Consider the following 20,724-nt stretch of genomic DNA (forward strand, 5'->3'; position numbering starts at 1 on the left):
CTGCACTGTAAAAATGTCCTCAGAATCTTCGGAGTTCCAGTGCTAATGTTTTTGGCTCTGCTTTCAATTTGTCTCATTATCTCTGATGCTGATAATGTCAGCGCTAAACCAAGTTTATTCTTGTCAAAAACTGTGATCTTATAAGGTGATTTGTAAAAAAAAATCGCCTGTGTGAATCCGATTTAAAATTTCCAAGAATAAAATTATTATTTATTTTTGATTCAGGAAGCATATATAGTCACTATATCATATTGGTGTATTTCCAGTAGTTTCTTTTTTGCTTAAGTATAATTTCATATTTCAGTTTTTCATGTACTCCATGCAAACTAGCATCTACCTTATCTAATTATTCCCCAGCCCAACAATTTTGAGTACTAATTTGGACTAAAATTGTAGTCTAAATAATTTGACCATTTGTTGAATTAGAATGGATCTTTATTGATCCTATTCATATTGCAGTAGATGGATGCAGATTCTGCAAATGAAAAATATTCTGCTGATGCCCAAATTAATTTTAAATGTGCTTTACTGTACTTGAGTTGGTAGTTTCTGCGGAAGTCTAGCTTAACCTCGTGCAGATATTTCTAGCCACAAAGGCCTTTCAGTTTGTTTCAAAATACTATTTTCCTTTTTTGCTGAACTTTGTTTGGCATATAGATATTTGGAATTTAAGTTACTAGATCATAATGCTATGCTCCCAATTCTGAACATTTGAAAGTTACTTAAAGTTCCTGTAGTGCTGTTTTTATCACTTTTTAACAAAGAGCAAATTACAACCATTGCACTTTTTGACATGATTTACTTAAAGCAGCGGTAATGTCTAAAATATAAATTTAGGCTTAATTATGCATGGTTTAACTATTCAACCTCGGTATGTCTGTATAAAGTGTTTACTTTTCCTCTGAAGGTGCTTTCAATCTATATTCTTCACTCATTAATTATATTATCCTAATTAAAAATGTGTTTAAAAGTGTTTAGAAACCTTGTCTGTGCTTCACTGAGGCAACACATTGGTAATGCAAGTCACAGAACAAAGCTGTGGTACAGCAGCATTCATTAACCACAACCTCCGCCCTTTCTGTTAATCTTGATATTTCCTCCACATTCGCAGTTGCAGTTTATTCTAATTCTAAATAGCTTGAGTACTGTTCGTTAATCATTCCTAATCAATTTTAATGGTAAAAGATTTCTACGTATAAAAGAATGTGTTGAATGTTTAACTTCAAGCTGTAGAAGTTAATTTTAACCACTCTGGGAAATTTACCTGGAACTGCATGTGAGCCTAAAATGATAGCTTTAAATAATTAAGCTTTTTGAGTCTTAACTCAAAACCCACAACTTTCTGGTTAAGTCCAGGGACCAACTGTTGCAGGTCTGTTTTGTTTGATTAGTTTTTAATGAGTGTATATGTCGGCATTTTTACATTGGCACCATTATGGCTTAGGCCTCACAATGCTTGCTACATTTACTTTGCAGAAACTGGACCCCTTAAACAGACAGTAGAATTGTAGACCAATGAAAATGTTGCAGCAAGAGGGAAAATACTTCAATTTTTCCACTCTCTGATAGTCAAATCCAAATTTCATCATTGTTGGCTGATTTATGAAGTTGTATTAATTAGAGTTGGGATGAGGTCTGTAGTTGTCGACCATTCTATATTCCTGTTAGAGAAAAGCCCTTGGAGAGGGGTGGATTATGTATGCCAGTAAAATTCTCAGTCCAACTATGCCACAAGTTGGAGTACTGTGTAGTTTTGGAGATCTCATTGTACAGAGGATATTACTACCATGGAAAAGGTGCACTGTTGATTCATTAGGATCATAGAAGGCATGTGATGATACAACTGTAATGGAACTTGGAAAAATTAGGACTTACATTCACTTTAACAGAAATGGTTAAGATAGGATCTATTAAGACAACAACTTGCATTTATAAAGCACCTTTAATGTCGCAAAAAATCTCGATGCACTGCACAGGAGTATTATAGAACAAAATAAGACACTGAGCTACAGGAGATATTAAGACAGGGAAGAGGTAGGTTTTAAGAAGTGTGTTAAAGGAGCAGAGAGAGAGGTGCAGATGCAGATAGATGTGGAGGAGGACTGCTGGAGTCTATGAGGCCCAGGCAGCTGAAGACAGAGCAGCCAGTTGTGGTGCAGTTAAAATTAGGGATGCACAAGGGGCCAGAATTGAAGTAGGGCAGAGATTTCTGAGCATTGTAGGCTGGAGGAGGGTTCAGACTATGGAGGAGTCTGAAAACAAGGATGTGAAATTTAAATCAATATTGCTTGACTGGAATTCAGGAGTAGGTCAGCAAACAGAGGGTTGATGGGTGAATTGGACTTGGTGCTAGTAAGTATGCAGGTAGCAGAGTTTTGGATGAGTTTAAGTTTATGAAGGGAGGAAGATGAGAGGTTCACTAGGAGAGCACTGGAATGGTCAAGTCTAGAAGTCACAGAGGCATAGATGAGGCTTTCAGCAGCAGATTAGTCGAGGCATGGACAGGGAAAAGTAATGTTACGGAAGTGGAAGTAGGCGGTCCTGGTGATGGAGCAGGTATATGATTGTTACCTCATCTTAGGATCAGATAGGAAGTTGAGGTTGCAAACAGTCTAGTTCAGCCAGTCACCAGGGTGAGTGATGGAGTTGGTGGCTGGGGAACAAAGTTTGTGGCATGACCTGAAGTCAATAGCTTCAATCTTTCCAAGTCCAGTTGGTGGAAATTTCTACTTGTCCAGGACTGGCTGCCAGACAAACAGTGATAAATCAGAATGGAGGGATTAAGAGAGGTGATGGTGGTCAGCTAGAGTTGGGTAAGCCAGCCTACATGTACAACCTGATGTGTGATTGGATGATGTGCTGAGGGGGTCGCTCGCTGGCTTGGAAGGTGTTTTTGAAGGAGGCTTGGCAAGTTACTGCAGTACACTTTGGATATGGTACACACTGGTGCCTCTGTGCCCCAGTGATGGAGGGAGTGAATGTCTAAGGTGGTGGGTGGGGTGTCAGTCAAGCTGGCTGCTTTGTCCTGGACTGTATTAAGCTTCTTGAGTGTTGTTGAAACTGCATTCATCCAGGCAAGTGGAGAATATTCTATCATGCTCCTGACTTGTGCCTTGTAGATGGTAGACAGGCTTTGGGGAATCAGATGTTGAGTCACTTACCATAGAGTTCCCAGCCTCTGACCTACTCTTGTAGCCACAGTATTTGTGTGGCTGGTCCAGTTCAGTGTCTGGTCAATGGTAATCCCAAGGATATTAATGGTGGAGTATTTGGTAAAGGTAATGCTGTTGAATGTCAAAGGGAAATGATTAGATTTTCTCTTGTTGGAAATGGTCATTGGCTGATACACGTGAGGCACAAATGTTACTTGCCACTTTTCAACTCAAGCCTAAATGTTGCCCAGGTCTTGCTGCCTGTAGACATGGACTACTTCAGTATCTTGAGGAGTTGAGAGTGGTACTGAACACAGTGCATTCATCAGCAAATATCCCCATTTCTGACCTTATAATGGAGGGTGGATCATTGGTGAAGCAGCTGAAGATGGCTGGGCCCAGGAGACCACCCTGAGGAACTCCTGCCGTGCTGTCCTAGGGTTGAGATTATTGGCCCCCGACAACCATGTTTGGTGCTGCTCCTGGCATGTTTTCCATCATTCCAGGGTTAATCCCATGGTTTGATGCTAATGGTTGCGTGAAGGATGAGTTGAACCCTAAGTCTTGCTGATTGTGATTGATTACAGTTCTGCTGCTGCTGGTAGCCCAGTGCCCCATGGATGCCCAATTTTGAACTATTAGCTTCCAGTACACGCAATTGTGCCACATTGTGAGCCTGACGATCTTAAATTGGCTGTCAGCGTAATTCAGCTTATCGGCAACCTTGTAAATAGGGCCTGAGTCATTTGCTCACCATGCAAGCTTGATGCTGAAATAGGGCACATCAAAGGCATCCTGCGGGATAATGACCGCTGATCAGATCATTTTGCGCTGTATATCACACAAACTCATGAATGGGCTTAAGGCTGTCACTTTCGGCCCTGAAAAGTGCCCAGTCTACCTCAGATTACCCTGGAAGGGCAAGGTATCTCAAAAATTTGAGCAACAGGTGAAGCTGGCTGTTTCACGCTGCTACTATGCAGAGCAACACGAGTGGTGTTTGCCACTAACAGGATGCTGCCGTCAAGCCAAAAAGACGTTCTGCCTATCTCACAAATGAGTAATGTGGTAAATGAATTTCAGTGCCTGGTGTGATGCTACATATGTAGGCTGTACGTCCCAAAGTCTGCCGGATCATATCGAGCAGCATGTCCCTTCCACTGTTTGCAACAATCGAGGTACAGACCGTACGTGACCAGCCCATGCTTTCAAAACTCAAAACACAGTATCCAACGTTAGATGTGATTCCGCAATTGGACAATATTTGCTAAATAACCCTGCGTGCTAAAAATGATGTTGGCAACCAATTTAAGATTGTCAGTCGGGCTTGCAGTGTGGCACATTTCCGTATACCAGAAGCTACAGATATTAATACACAGGACCCTGTTCTTTGCAGACAGAAAGAACATGCGTACACATTCTGCCTGTTTCAGCTAAACAAAATAAGTGACAGCCATTTGATGACTCATTCCTCAGGGCAATGCCTTGACCAATCAGGGCCAAACAATGCTTGGCAGTTAACTGTCAGTCACCATCACTGGTGCATTCTCCATAGCATTGCCTCCACCAATCAGAGTCTACTTGCAACCAATAAGCACACTCTTCTCAGACAGTATAAATTGTTGTTTTCCCCTTATATTGGTATTCTTGCAAATTATCCTAATGAGTGCAAGATGAAAAGCTTCGACATGTCTCATTTTTCAGCAATATTTAGATCTACGGGACTGTTCTGTAAAGCGCTGTGAAAGCAGGGCCAGCTTTCAGTGTGACAGCAGTCCAATTGCTGTTGAAACTTTCTTGGGGAATCTAGTGACACAGGGAATGCAAACTGAAGAATTTGGTTTTGTTTAGTTGGTAAATGGAAGTTTTTCATGAAACAGTTGAGAGACAGTGCTGCATGGCTGCCAATTAGGGCTGAAATGTGCAATTGTGGCAAGCTGAGGCGATGGAGCAACATCCAAATGTGTTCAGCCTTCATCTTGATAGAAATGTTGAAACAAGCATTGAAAAGAATAGTCTTCTTTTGGTGTAAAATGAGTGACATTAGGTAGTTTACCATGAGCCTAAGGCCTATTAAAGGTCCAAACGCTATGTTCAGAAATGCCATGCGACAGAGTGTAAACAAGGCACGAGTCAGAGTGAAGAGGCCAATACATAGAGATTTGTTGATTCTTCTCGTTCCCTGACACTCTTCCTACAGAATGTCAACTGTGGTTCAGTTGGTAGCACTCTCACTTCTAAGTTAAAAAGTTCTAGGTTAATCCAGGGCTTGAGTACAAAAATCAAGGCTGACACACCACTGAGGGAGAGCTGCACTGTCAGTTTTGAATGAGACATTAAACTGAGGCCCCATCTGCCTGCTTTGGTGGATGTAAAAGATCCCATGGCACTATTTCAAATAAGAGCAGAGGAGTTATCCTGGGTGTCCTAGCCAGTATTTATTCCTCCAACAAAATCACAAAAACAGATTAGCTGGTCATTATCACATTACTTTTTGTAGAAGTTTGCTGAGCGCATATTAGCTGCCACATTTCCTATATTACAGCAATGACTACACTTCAAAAGTACTCCATGGCTGTGAAGCACTTTGAGAAGTCTGGTGGTTGAGAGAAGTGCTATATAAATGCAAGTCTTTCTTTTATATAAATTCTGATAAATAGAAACAGTTTACTCTTGAAGAAATATGTTTCTTTTAATAAACTGGAGAACACTATCAGAAACAGAACTTTTTTTTCCAAAAAATTTCTTTACTCATAACATTTGTAAATGCACATGTCAAAACATTTCAAATTGAATATTACAGTGCAATAAAATTCACCTTTTCTCCATACAGCATGTTCCACTCTGTGGTACCTCAATACAATTGCAATACTCTTGATATTTACTATATATATTCCACGTCAAGCACCAATATACATTCCATGTCATGGCCCAAGGGCAAAACATTTCAAATTAAGAAATACAGAAAGTGCAATAGAATTCAAGTTTTCTCCATAAAGCATATCCCACTTGAGGTGTTTCCATACAATTTCAATACTTTGGATATTCATATTATACATTCCATGTCAGGCATACAGCCTAAGGAGTTCTACGCAGTTTCCAGCCCCTCGGTGTACAATAGCTAAAAGACCTTAGATAGTGGCCTTCACTCAGTGCACCTCAGTGGTGGCTGCCCCAAGCTTTTGCGTGTTTCTCAGCGCACAGTCCTGGACTTTGGAATATGCCTGTCTGCAACAGTCAGTCAAGGGCAACTCTTGTACTGGAAGACCAGCAAGTTTCTGGCAGACCAAAGAGCATCTTTCACTGAATTGATGGTCCTCCAGCCACAGTTGATGTTTATCTCAGTGTGCATCTTTGGGAACAGCACATTGAGCAGAGTCCTGCATCACGGACCTGCTCAGGTTGAACCTCGACAAAAACACCTCATTTCTCTCCAGACGGTTGCAAAGGCACATTCCAGAAACACATACTTCATGTAATAGATTGTCACCACCCTTTGAGAGTGTATGCAGCAGGCTTGCTTTGATGAACAGTTGGATTGCAAAACCCTTTTGAAGTTTTTCTCCTGACTCTGGCTGTGTCTGCATTGGCCCTGATTGCTGACAGTTTAAAACCTCAAACCTGTTTTCAAAAGATTGCATATTTGTTTTATTAATATTGCATATATTTTGTATCATGTGGTGAATATGGTGACTTGATCGCCTCAAGTTTGGCGAGCAATTAAATCCTATTGGACAACACTGATCCATGCTAGTTGCTGGGTACAAAAATCAAGGTTGACACACTACTGAGGGGGAGCTGCACTGTCGGTGGTGCTGTCTTTTGAATGAGACATTCAACCAAGACCAAACTGACTCAAAGGCAAAGAGAAAAATTCTATCCCTTTATGTCACACAAAAAGCTAAGCAATGATTTGCTGAGCTCTACCACGTGAGAGTTTTCTTTCTTGCAAATATTTAGCTCATTTTTTTAACTATCCCCGTAGCTCTCCCAGTCATTAGTGTTCACCTTTTTCCTTTTCAGCGTTTGAAACAAAATAGGTTAAACATAATCAAAATCTCCTTTAAAGAAAAAAAAGTACAAAAATAACGGTGACATTTTTCAATGGTACATCCCCAAAATAAATGGGTAACTTGAAAATTCAACAATACTGAGAATGCCGGTTAAGCTGAAACAAGTATGAAATCCAATAGTGTAATTGCATCACCTAGATATTGTACAATGCAGTTCCTGTTGCATACTATCAAAGTTTTCAATACTGTGGTTGTCTTGAGGAAAAAATTTTTAAACGGGGGACTAGAGGCTGCTGTTCAAGTTGTGTAAGTGCGTCAATGAAAAAGTCGTTTACACGGTTTCTGTAAAGAATTTTATTGTTGAGTGGATTCTGGTGTTTCCAATGAAAATTCTTAATTCTGTTAACACTACATTTACAACTTCATCGTCATTACTGAGTCATGTTCTTTACGGAATGCGTGTACTTTTAAACACTAACCGTGGCTGTATGTTATTTAAAGCGAAGGTTAGAATTTTGCTCCTAGCAAGGTTCTGCCTCAGATTTTCAGTCTTGTTCCAATAAAATCCCTCTAGTCTTATAATGTAAGATCTGCGTTTTATGCCTCAGGACAGACCTCCTAATTTGGGATTGACTTGTCCTAATTTTACATGCAGGGTGGCTCCACTGCTGGTTTCTGCATTGACTTGACTAGTGCACGTGCACTATATCTCGTAAATGTGCACAGGTATTCCCATAGCAGGAGTGAAAAGAAGTTTCCCAGTTTTCCCCAAACATAATACACGTGTCCAACAGAAATTTTAACTAAGATAACCTTTTAATATTTAAAACGCTTGCTTCTGAGCAGAACATTTTACTGAATTGTTGCATTAAATGATTGTTACTAAAATAAGAAGGGAGAATACGCCAGCATACATAATACACCAATAATTTTTGAGGAGAAGGAGATTTGCCGGCTAGAATTATTTTACGGTGCTGGGGAGCAGAGAAACTAACCCTTGTCATGGATCTTCATGCTGATTGTGAATTCAAATTATGTAATTTTTCAGGGTTTAAAAATTCCAAAATGTTTACAAGATGTAACCCATGATGGAACTGAGTCTGGTATCAGCTTGGTAGCTTAAATGGGGGAAAACTGATGGATGGGTGGGTCTCCAGTGCCAAAGGACGAATCAAGACAAGTGGTTGGAATACCTAGTATAGCTTGTTCAGACACTGATAATGTGTACATAAGTAAGTTCAAGTCTTCAAAATTAAAAGACATTGTAATAATTATTTATGCAGCTCCAACAACACTCAAGAAAGTTGCCATCATCCAGCACAAAGCAGCCTACTTGATTGGCACCAGATCTACCACGTTAAACATTCACTCCCTCCATTCAGGCGCACAGTGACAGCAGTGTGTACTACCTACAAGATGCCACTGCAGCAACTCACTGAGCCTCCTTCGATAACACCTTCCAAACCCACGACCTCTACCATCTAGAACCACAAGGGCAACAGATACATGGAAACACCACCAGCTGCAAGTTCCCATCCTACCCACACATCGTAGTTCCATCGCTATCCCTTCATTGTCACTGAGTCATAATTCTGGAACTCCCTCCCTCAGCTTGACCAGCATTCTCAGTATTGTTGAATTTTCAAGTTACCCATTTATTTTGGGGATGTACCATTGAAGAACGTCACCGTTATTTTTGTACTTTTTTTTCCTTTAAAGAAGAATTTGATTATGTTTAACCTATTTTGTTTTAAACGCTGAAAAGGAAAAAGGTGAACACTAATGACTGGGAGAGCTATGGGGGATAGTTTAAAAAAATGAGCTGAACATTTTCAAGAAACAAAACTCACACGTGGTAGAGCTCAGCAAATCATTGCTTAGCATTTTGTGTGACATAAAGGGATAGAATTTTTCTCTCTGCCTTTGAGTCAGTTTGGTCTCGGTTTAATGTCTCATTCAAAAGACAACGCCACCGACAGTGCAGCTCTCCCTCAGTAGTGTGTCAACCAAATCCCTCCCTAACAGCACTGTGGATGTAAGTGCACCACATGGACTGCAGCAGTTCAAGAAGGCAGCTCACCACCACTTCTCAAGGGAAACTATAGACGGTGGTTTTTAAGCAAGGTCTTGAAGGAGGAGAAGTAGGTGGAATGATGTGAAGAGTTTATGATAGGAATTCCAAAGTAAAGGACCTAGAAGGGATGGTTGGTCAAAGGGTCAGGGTTAACTTTGGGGGAGGAATGAGGTGGAGGATGGATGTGTAACACTGATAAAGGTTACTCAGATAGGGAGGGATAAGGCCTTGAAGAAATGTATTCATGGGGATGATCATCATAAATTGGCGATCAGGGACCAAGAGCCAATATAGAGCAGCAAGGTATCCTATCCAGCACCATTTCGTGTCCATGCGAGGTGGACACGAAATGGTGCTGGATAGGATACGGTCAGCATAGTTTTGGATATTTGGATAATATGGAGGATGAAAGGCTAGCCAGGAGAATATTGGAATAGTTGAGTCTGGAGTTGACTAAAGCATAGACTAGGATTTCACTGTTAGCTGGGGTGGGGCAGAGGCAGGCGATATTTTATAGAGGTGGAAGTTTAAACAATTAAACGACTAACAAGGAGACTTCATGAACATCCCCATTCTTAATGACAGCATAAGTGGAAAACAAAGGCTGAAGTGTTTGCAACCACCCGAGTGGGCGATCCCTTTTGCCTCCTCCTGTGGTCTCCCAAGATCAGTTTTCAGCCAATTTGGTTCACTTGGCATGATATGAGGAAACTGTTGAATGCACTGGATACAGCAAAGGCAATGAATGGGTCCCAACAACATCCCAGCTGTAGTACTGAAGACCGTTCAGACTCCTGAACTAGCCATGCTCCTAGTTAGCTGTTCTAGTTAGCATCTGCTGAACAAAGTGGAAAATTGCCCAGGTATGCTCTGTCCACAAAAAAACAGGACAAATCCAATCTGGCTAATTACAGCTCCATCAAGCTACTCTAAATCATCAGCAGAGTAATGGAAGGTGTTGTTGGCAGCACTATTAAGCAGCACTTACCAGTAACCTACTCAGTAATGTGCAATTTGGGTCCTTTAGGACTTTTCACCTCAGATTTCACCACAGCCTTGGTCAAACAGGGACATAAGAGTTGAATTCAAGAGCTGCAGTGAGATGAGTGTGACTGCCCTTGACATCAAGGCATTTAACTGAATGTAGTAACAAGGAGCTTGAGTAAAATTCAAATAAATGGGAATCAGAAGGAGACAGCACAAGGATAGAGATAGAAAGCTAAAGTCCAATAGCACACCTTTGGGTTATGATTATTGAAAATAGTAGGCCAAGGGGAGGCGATAATGTACATTGCTTTTTATTTTAATTGAATAAACTCAAGATGCATATTCCATTTAAACAAATAATCAAATGTACTTCATCTCCTCCCCTTGGCCTGCTATTTTCAAAATCATAATGGACAGGTAGTGGAACAAGAAAGCTTAATGTGTTTCAAGAAGGAATTATAGAAGCCGTTGCCAGCAAATGGGATTCAAGCTTATTAGAAATGTACCAAGGGAGACTTTGAGTCAGTAGCTGAGATAGACCAAAGGTTGTCATCTGTCCTACACTGTTAACATGTTACTATGTGCTGATCAGCAACAGTGATATTATTTCCCTGACAATGCAAGTTACAGAGAGTCAATAGGCCTACTATTCCACCTGCTATTGTATCTGGCCTAAGTAAGCCTCTCAGAACCATAAGACATTGGTTTATCAATGCTACATTTTATAAATGACGACAGCTGTTGAACTTTAAATTTAATTAATAAAATCTGGAATTGAAACCTAATCTCGGTAATGGTAACTATGCAACTATCATTGTAGTTGGTAAAACCAACTGCTTCACTAATGTCCTTCACATCCTTATCTGGCCTACGTGTGACCCCAGACTCTCAGTAATGTGGTTGACTCTTAACTGCCTTCTAAAATGACTTAGCAAGCCATTCAGTTCTAGGGCAATTAGGTATGGGCAGCAAACGCTGGCCTTTCCAGTGACGCCCACATCCCATGAAATAATAAATGAAACAAAATATTTGGACATTCTAAATGGCATCAAAGCACAAGTAGAAATGGTGCTGAACTCATGCTTTAAATTCTCCCTTATTTGAGACACTGTCATTTGAAACACTAATCTTAGACTTGCACATTGAAACTAACCAGGGAACAGACTGTTTTAGATCTGGTAATGTGTAATGAGACAGGATTAATTAATGATCTCAGAGTAAAGGATCCTCTAGGGATGAGTGATCATAACATGATAGAATTTCACCTCCAGTTTGAGTATTGGAAACTGGTCTGAAACTAGTGGCTTAGACTTAAAGGCAATTGGCATGAAGACAGAGTTGGCTAAAGTGGACTGCGAAAATAGATCAAAAGGTATGGCGGTTGGTAAGCAGTGGGAGATATTTAATGATTCTCAACAAATTTATATTCCATTGAGACTCTATGAGAAGGATGAACATGCATGACTGAGTAAAGAAGTTAAGAAGGTATCACATTGAAAGAAAAGGCATACGATGTCATGATGTTTAGTCAGATGATTGAGAACATTTTAGAAACCAGCAAAGGATGACTAAACGAAAATAGAGATAAAATAGATTGAGACTAAACTAGAAATAAATATAAAAACAGAGTAAGAGCTTGTACAAGTATATGAATGGAAGACAGTAGCTAAAGTAAACATTGGGCAGAATTTTACAGCCTTGTTGCGGTGGAGGTGGGACTGTAAAATGCGGCGAGCCATTCAAAGGCCCATTGACTTTGGCGGGACTGTAAAATCCCACCGGCGTAAAATTCTGCCCATTGGTCCCTTAGAGGGTGTGACTGGGAATTAATGGAAAACAAGAAAATGGCAGAAATTTTGAATAAATATTTTGTAACTTGCTTGATGGTAAAGAGATGAAAAACATTAGCATAACAGAAAATTGGGGCAAAAGGGATGGAGGAACTTAGAGCAAAAGTACTAGGCAAACTAATTGGGTTAAAGGCTGACAAGTCTCCTGGAGCTGTCGGCCTGCATCCTAGAGTCTTAAACGAAGCAGCTGCAGCAATATTGGCTGCATTGGTTATAATCTTCCAAAATTTACTAGATTCAGTAAAGGTCCCAGTGGATTGGAAACTGCAAATGTAATGCCACTATCCAAGAAAGGCAGGAGACAGAAGCAGGAAACTATAGGCCAGTTAGCCTAACATCTATCATTAAGAAACTGCAGGAATCCATTATTAATGAAATAGTAGCAGGACATATAGAAAATCATGATATAGTCTAGCAGAATCAACATGGCCTAATGAAAGGGATATCGTGTTTGACAAATTTATTTTTAGAGTTCTTTGAGGATGTAACAAACAGAGCGGATAAAGGGGAAACGGTAGATGTAGTGTGCTTGGATTTCCAAAAGGCATTTGACAGGTGCTGCATAAAAGGTTACTACACAAGATAAGAGCTTATGATGTTGTGGGTAATATATTGCCATGGATAGAGGATTGGCTATCTAACAGGAAACAGAGTCAGGACAAATGGATCATTTTCAGGTCAGCAAACTAACTAATGGAGTACCAAAGAGATCAGTGCTGGGGCTCAACTATTTATGATATATTAATGACTTGGATGAAAGAACCGAGTATATCCTAGTCAAATTTGCTGATGATACAAAGATAGATAAGAAAGCAAGTTGTGAGGACACAAGGTGTCTGGTCTGCAAAGGGACCTAGATAGGTAAGTGAGTGGGCAAAAATTTGACAATATCCACTTTTGCTTTTGTATTCTTTTTACTAAACATTATTTAAACGAAGTGAGACTACAGAATGCTGCAGTATAGAGGGATCTGGGTGTCCTCTTACACAAAATGTTAGAATGCAAGTACATCAAGTAATTAGGAAGGCAAACGGTATGTTGGCCTTAATTGCAAGGGAGATGAAGTATAAAAGTATAGAAACCTTGCTACAACTGTACAGGACATTGGTGAGATCACACCTACAGCATTGAGCACACATTTGGTCTCCTTATTTAAGGAGGGATATACTTGCATTGAAGGCAGTTCAGATAAAATTCACTAGGTTGATTGCTGGAATGAAGGGATTGTCTCATGAGGAAAGGTTGAGCAGGTTCCGCCTGTACTCATTGGAATTTAGAAAAATGAGAGGTGATCTTCTTGACACATATGATTCTGAGGGGACTTGACAGAGTAGAAACTGAGAGAATGTTCCCCCTCATTGGAGAATCTAGAGCAAGGGGGCACAGTTTCAGAATAAGGGGTTGCCATTTAAGATCAAGATGAGGAGGACTTTCTCCCCTTAGAGAGCCAAGAGTCTTTAGAATGCTCTGGCAGACTGGGTCATTGAATATATTCAAGGCTGAAATAGACAGATTCTTGAACAATAGAGGACTCTAGGGTTATGGGGAACAGGCAGGAAAGAGGAGTTGAGGCCAAGCTCAGATCAGCCATGATCTTACTGAATGGCAGAGCAGACTCAAGGGGCTGTATGGCCTACTCCTTCTATTACCTATATTGTTATATTAATTAATAAGTAAGTATTTAAAGTTTACCATTAAGTAGCTCCCTTTGATTTGTTTTAGTAATGTGCAACAAATTACTTTGACTCATTAAAAGGCATAGACCTCAATGTTCAAACGTGTTTTTAGCATTATAAACCAATTCCTATCAAATCAGGGCATTCTGACTTCATTACCCAACTTCAAAAAATGCAATTGATTGCCAAAACTTTTTTTAAAAACTAATTATGAATCAAGAATTGCAGTAACTGACGAGCATAAAAAGACACACTCTCAAAACCTTAAAGATTGAAATGTTTTCAGCTGTGAACAAATGTTTCAGTGCTTACACTTTTGGCACATTATTTTACCATTTATAAGTTAGTGGTGGGAAGCTCTGAATAGTATCAATTGCCCTTTATTCTATTCAACTTACTTCATTGGTCACTTTGATTCAATGTTGTGTTTAGCTTGAAAACCTGAACCAGCTTGGCAATATGTTGGAACAGAAATCGATTGCTGATCTTTGAATTAAAATTCATTGTAGTTGAGCTTGGATTTGAGGAGTTGAGTTGAGCACCCCAGTTCCTGTTTCCTTCCTCCTGTCAGCTAGATTGTTATGAGTGCATTCTGTCACACCAACTAGGGTAATTGACTATACTTTCACAGAATCACACAGTGCAAAAGAGGCCTTTCAGCCCATCGAGTCTGCACCGACACGTGAGAAACACATGACCTACCTACCTAATCCCATTTACCAGCACTTGGCCCATAGTCTTGAATGTTATGATGTGCCAAGTGCTCATCCAGGTACTCTTTAAAGGATGGGAGGCAACCCACCTCCACCACCCTCCCAGGCAGGGCATTCCCGACCGTCACCATCCTCTGGGTAAAAAAGTTTTTCTTCACATCCCCCCTAAACCTCTTGCCCCTCATCTTGAACTTGTGTCCCCTCGTGACTGACCCTTTAACCAAGGGGAACAGCTGCTCCCTATCCACCTATCCATGCCCCTCATAATCTTGTACACCTCGATCAGGTCGCCCCTTAGTTTTCTCTGCTCCAGCGAAAACAACCCAAGCCTATCCAACCTCTCTTCATAACTTAAATGTTTCATCCCAGGCAACATTCTGGTGAATCTCCTCTGCACCCCCTCCAGTGCAATCACATCCTTCCTATAATGTGGTGATCAGAACTGCACACAATACTCCAGCTGTGGCCTCACCAAGGTTCTATACAACTCCAATGTGACCTCCCTACTTTTGTAATCGATGCCTCGATTGATAAAGGCAAGTGTCCCGTATGCCTTTTTCACCACCCCACTAACATGCCCCTCCGCCATCAGAGATCTATGGACACACACGCCAAGGTCCCTTTGTTCCTCAGAACTTCCTGTTGCCATGCCGTTCGTTGAATACTTCCTTCTCAAATTACTCCTTCCAAACTGTATCATCTCACACTTTTCAGGGTTAAATTCCATCTGCCACTTATCTGCCCATTTGACCATTCCATCTATATCTTCCTGTTGCCCAAGACACTCAACCTCACTGTTAACCACCCAGCCAATCTTTGTGTCATCCGCAAACTTACTAATCCTACCCCCCACATAGTCCTCTATGTCATTTATATAAATAACGAATAATAGGGGACCCAGCACAGATCCCTCTGGTACGCCACTGGACACTGGTTTCCAGTCACTAAAGCATCCTTCTGTCATCACTCTCTGTCTCCTACAACTAAGCCAATTTTGAATCCACCTCATCAAATTACCCTGTATCCCATGTGCATTTGCTTTCTTTATAAGCTTCCCATGTGGGACTTTGTCAAGGGCTTTGCTGAAATCCACATAAATTACATCAACTGCACTACCCTCATCTACACACCTGGTCACCTCCTCAAAAAATTCATTCAAATTTGTTAGGCATGACCTCCCTCTGACAAAGCCATGCTGACTATCCTTGATCAAACCTTGCCTCTCCAAGTGGAGATAGATTCTCTCCTTTAGAATTTTCTCCAATAGTCTCCCTACCACTGACGTGAGACTCACTGGTCTGTAGTCCCCTGGCTTATCTCTACAACTCTTCTTAAATAGCGGAACCACATTAGCTGTTTTCTAGCCCTCTGGCACCTCCGCCGTGGCCAGAGAGGAATTAAAGATTTGGTTCAGAGCCCCTGTGATCTCCTCCCTTGCCTCCCTCAGCAGTCTGGGACACAAATCATGCGGACCTGGAGATTTGTCCACTTTTAAGCCTGCCAACACCTCCAATACCTTAACAGCCTTCCGGACTGAATATTGAGTTCAACAATTTCAGATCATGAACTCTCTCCTCCATCCCCACCCCTTTTCCGATCCCCCTTTTTTCTAATAATTTATATAGATTTTTCTTTTCCCACCTATTTCCATTATTTTTAAATGTATTTCCATCCATTGTTTTATCCTTATCTTTTAGCCTATTTCGATCCCTTCCCCCCACCCCACCCCCACTAGGGCTATCTGTACCTTGCTCATCCTGCTTTCTACCCTTAATGTCACCTATTATCACATTCTTTAGATAATATCACCACCTTCAACACCTCTTTGTCCTTTCGTCTATGACATCTTTTGGTTATCTCCACCTATCACTGGCCCTCTATCCAGCTCTACCTGTCCCACCCCCCACCCCCCCCCCACCCCCCCCCTAAACCAGCTTATATTTCACCTCTTTTCTATTTTTCCTTAGTTCTGTTGAAGAGTCATATGGACTCAAAACGTTAATTGTGTTCCTCTCCACAGATGCTGTCAAACCTGCTGAGTTTTTCCAGGTATTTTTGTTTTTGTTTTGGATTTCCAGCGTCCGCAGTTTTTTGCTTTTATCTTTGCTTTTACCTCCAATACCTTGTCACTCCCCATGTCAATTTGCTCAAGAACCTCGCAGTCTCTCTCCCCAAGTTCCATACCTTCATCCTCATTCTCTTGGGTGAAGACGGATGTGAAGCATTCATTCAACACTGTACCGATGTCCTCTGGCTCCACCCATAGGTTGCCCCCTTGGTCCCTAATGGGCCCCACTCTTTCCCTGGTTATCCTCTTCTCATTGATGTACTTACGGAATATCTTGGGATTTTCCCTACTTTTACCAGCCAGAGCTCTCTCATATCCCCTCTTTGCTCTCCGAAATGCTTTCTTAAGCTCCACCCTGCACTTTCAGTACTCCACTAATGCCTCCGCAAATTTGCTCCCCTTGTACCTGCAAAAAGCCTCTCTTTTCCTTCTCATCGTATCCTGAATATCTCTGGTCATCCATGGTTCTCTGGGCTTGTTACTCCTTCCTATCACCCTAGAGGGAACATGTTGAGCCTGTACCCTCCCCATTTCCTTTCTGAATGTCTCCCACTACTCACCTGTAGATTTCCCCACAAGTAGTTGTTCCCAATCTACCTTGGCGAGATCCTGCCTTATTTTACTAAAATCCGCTCTCCCCCAATCCAAAACATTTTTTTGCAACTTGTCTATTTCTTTGTCCATAACAAGCTGAAATTGTACCATGTTGTGGTCGCTATCACTAAAATGCTCCCCCACCACCACCTCAGCCACCTGTCCGGCTTCATTCCCCAGAATTAGGTCCAGCACTGCGCCTTCCCTTTCAAAGTAAATGGTATGACACATCCGACAATGAAGTGTCCAAACCTCCTTATGGCTGTTATTTTCTTTCTAACTTGCTACAAACAATTGGACACGTACTTATGAGCATATGTGTACTTGTGAGTATACATGTACGGGACTTGATAATGCAGGGTATCAATTATTTCATTATGATGTGTTTGATTAAAATCTGGGCTCCAAATATTCATTGGCATAACAAGACAAATTTCAAAGGCGACATCAACTAAATTCGGCAGCATAACAATCCAGGGGTTGGAAACATTGGAACCTCAATCACTTCGCAAAAGTATGCAAAAATAGTGTTAACCTAGGAGTTTAGTTTTGAAAAGTCGTTATAACTGCCTCTTAAAGCCTAGCTATCTTGTCTGGCTTTTCTTCTAGAAACAGCAATGGTTAAGTTAAAGCTCACTAATCTGTGATTCCTGAAAACTAGAAATACACAACAACTCAGCAGCATTTGAAAAATCATGATAAGGCTTCAGGTATAGACACTCGGTACTTTCCATTATTCCCATTGTTTATATAAATATTTTTTGACCTGCTATTCCAATTACAAATTGTCAAGTGATATCAGTCTTCTAATTTCCCTTTATTTACACCATACATTTGCCAGCTAACTTGAACCCCAATCTTCTGTAAAGACAGTTGAATAAAGAACTGAGATTGGTGGGGTTCTGTGATCCCCATGCAAATTCACACTTAAGGTGAATAGTACAAGGTATGAAATGCATGGGGGGTTAAGGAGCTTTCAGCCAATAGACCGCAGTAGCTTTTTGACATCTTGTGCCATTCAGAACTAGTACACTAGACATTGGTTTAAATGTGTTGACGTTTCGAGTCCTCATGACCCTTCAACAGAGGGTCATGAGGACTCGAAACGTCAACTCTTTTCTCCGCCGATGCTGCCAGACCTGCTGAGTTTTTCCAGGTAATTCTGTTTTTGTTTTGGATTTCCAGCATCCACAGTTGTTTTTTGTTTTTATCTTTGGTTTAAATGTCCCCACTTACAATGGGGAAACCAGGGAAGGTAAGATAGAGAAAAAAAGAAATGGCTAGAGAAAATCTCCAGAGCAGGCCCTAAATTCCGTAGCAATTCAGTGGATGTAGAATCACAATGTGAGCTAATGAAGGTAGTGCACTAGATGTTGTGAAGACATTTTAAAAAGTATCACATAACAGATTTACCCGTAAAATAGAAACACATGGTATTAAAGCGATGGTGGCACATTGCATGTCTCATATTTGGCTAAGGGATAGAAAGCAGAGAATAGTAATGAACAGATATTTCTCAGAGCAAAGAGAAGTATGCAATGCGGTCCTCCAGTGATTGAGATTAGGATGAGTGTTTTTCTTGTTTTAACTAAATCAGCTGAACTTGGGTTTACGGAGTACAATTTTGAAGTTTGTGGTTGATACAAAAGATGGCAACGTAGTAAATAGCGAGGAGAGTGGTAGCAACCTTGAGGAGGACTTAGACTGGTAAAAATGGGCAAACTTGTGACAGATGAAGTTTAATGCAGATAAGTATGAAGTGGTGTACTTGGAGAGGCTGTGTAATCTAAATGGTGCTATTTGAGGGAAATGAAAGAGTAGAGTGTCCTGGGGCACGTAAATCACAAATCATTGAAAGCAGCAGGGAAAGTCAATAAGGTGGTTAAGAATGTGTATGGAATATTTGGCTTTGTAAATTGAGGCATTGAAGACAAACTTTAGAAAGGCCTTGAAGAAAATACTGCAGAGGTTTACCAGGATAATACCAGGAATAAGGGACTTCAGTTATCTGGAGAGATTGGCAAAGCTGTGCTTATTCTCCTTAGAGCAGAGAAGGTTAAGCAGGATCTAATCGAGATATTCAAAATTATGAGGGATTTTGATAAGCCAGCAGGGAGAAATTGTTTCCTCAGGCAAGTGGATCAGTAATCAAAGGCCATAGGTTTAAAATAATTGGCAGAAGAACTGAATGGAAATGAGATTTTTTTTTTCCACAGTGAATGTTTGTGTGATCTGGATGGAACATACTACTTGAAAAGGTAGTGGAAGCAGATTCCAAAAGAAATTTCTAGAGGTAATGGGGCATGACCTTGAAGAGAACTAATTTATAGGGTTATTGTGGGAAAAAGCCAGATTATAGGACAAAATTGGACAGCCATTTCAAAGAGCTGGCACAGGCATTTCTGGCTGAATGTCCTCCTATGCTTTAAGATTCCATGAATCACAGAACTGAAGTCGCTGATTCTACAGTACTGCATCACTGGGTTTCTCCCTGCTATCTAAATTCTAGAGCTCCCTCCAGTGGCAGAAAACCCTTACAGCAGCATTTTTTTTTTGTTTTACTTTAGATGCACGCTACAGGTACAGTACATATACAGACTTCAAAAATAGTTGTAGACCTAGGAATTTTCCATCTGCATTTCTGCTGCTCTGCCATTAGAGTTCCACAAAGTAGCCCAACTGGCAAAAAATTGTCACTGGCTATAATTGTGGCAGCCTTGGAATTTGGAACAATTGTTTGCATTAAATTTGATGTGCCATTATTTTGGTCACTTACCCAATATCCAGCTTATTTTGTAGTTTCTGATTTGCCTTCCCAGAATCACTGCCTTTCCCAGTTGATGCCACCTGAAAATTTAACCTCTTTATATTAAGTTTCTGATTCTAAGACATTTACGTAAATTAGAAATGATGGTGGCGCTACAGTTGAATGGGGCATTTCGCGCGATGCTTCCTCCTATCCTGACATAATTCCTCTAATAAGTACTTAGCATTTTCTATACTTCAGCCAATTTCTTCTGCATTCCCATATTTTACCCTGAATTGCCACAGCTTTGAATGTAGTTAATAACCTTTTGACAAATGCCTTGTGTGAATGGATTAGTGGCCTGAGGGATGTACATTTTGTTGAGATGAAATGTGCTCCAGGGTAATTTGACTTGTTGAGTGACCTTCATGAGAAATGGCAGGGCATTGCAACATTTTACATTGCCACCAATAAAACATTAACTCTTGCCTGTGAATACATTGTACTAGGATGCATAAAATATACGTCCATGAACTGATTCTGGATGATACTGTGCCTTGGGAGAAATCATGTTCACCAAACTACAGTGGAACTACAAGAAATTAAAGTTTGTACACTATTATCACAATCATCCTATGACTAAGAAATTTTATTCAACTGTATTGGAGGATTTTATTTTTCTTCAGTGGCTGTCTAATTTGGTACAGTGGCGTCATGCTTTGCAGGAGTCATCCCAACCTGCCTTCATATATCCCGACACAACAGGCTAGCAGTATGAAGGTTTAGAAGCACCTTGCTTTCTTTTGGCAACTACTTAGGTTTAGGGAAGAGGTATGGGAGGGAGAGGGAGG

General features: G+C 40.7%; 1 protein-coding gene across 11 annotated transcripts in view; it reads left to right on the forward strand.

Moving 5' to 3' along the window:
• The window catches only part of mark3a (MAP/microtubule affinity-regulating kinase 3a), a 220,291-nt gene that overhangs the window by 91,248 nt on the left and 108,319 nt on the right, over positions 1 to 20,724 (forward strand). The window lies entirely within an intron of this gene.

This window comes from Cetorhinus maximus, chromosome 18, assembly GCF_964194155.1.
Source record: "Cetorhinus maximus chromosome 18, sCetMax3.hap1.1, whole genome shotgun sequence".
Classification (NCBI taxonomy): Eukaryota; Metazoa; Chordata; class Chondrichthyes; order Lamniformes; family Cetorhinidae; genus Cetorhinus; species Cetorhinus maximus.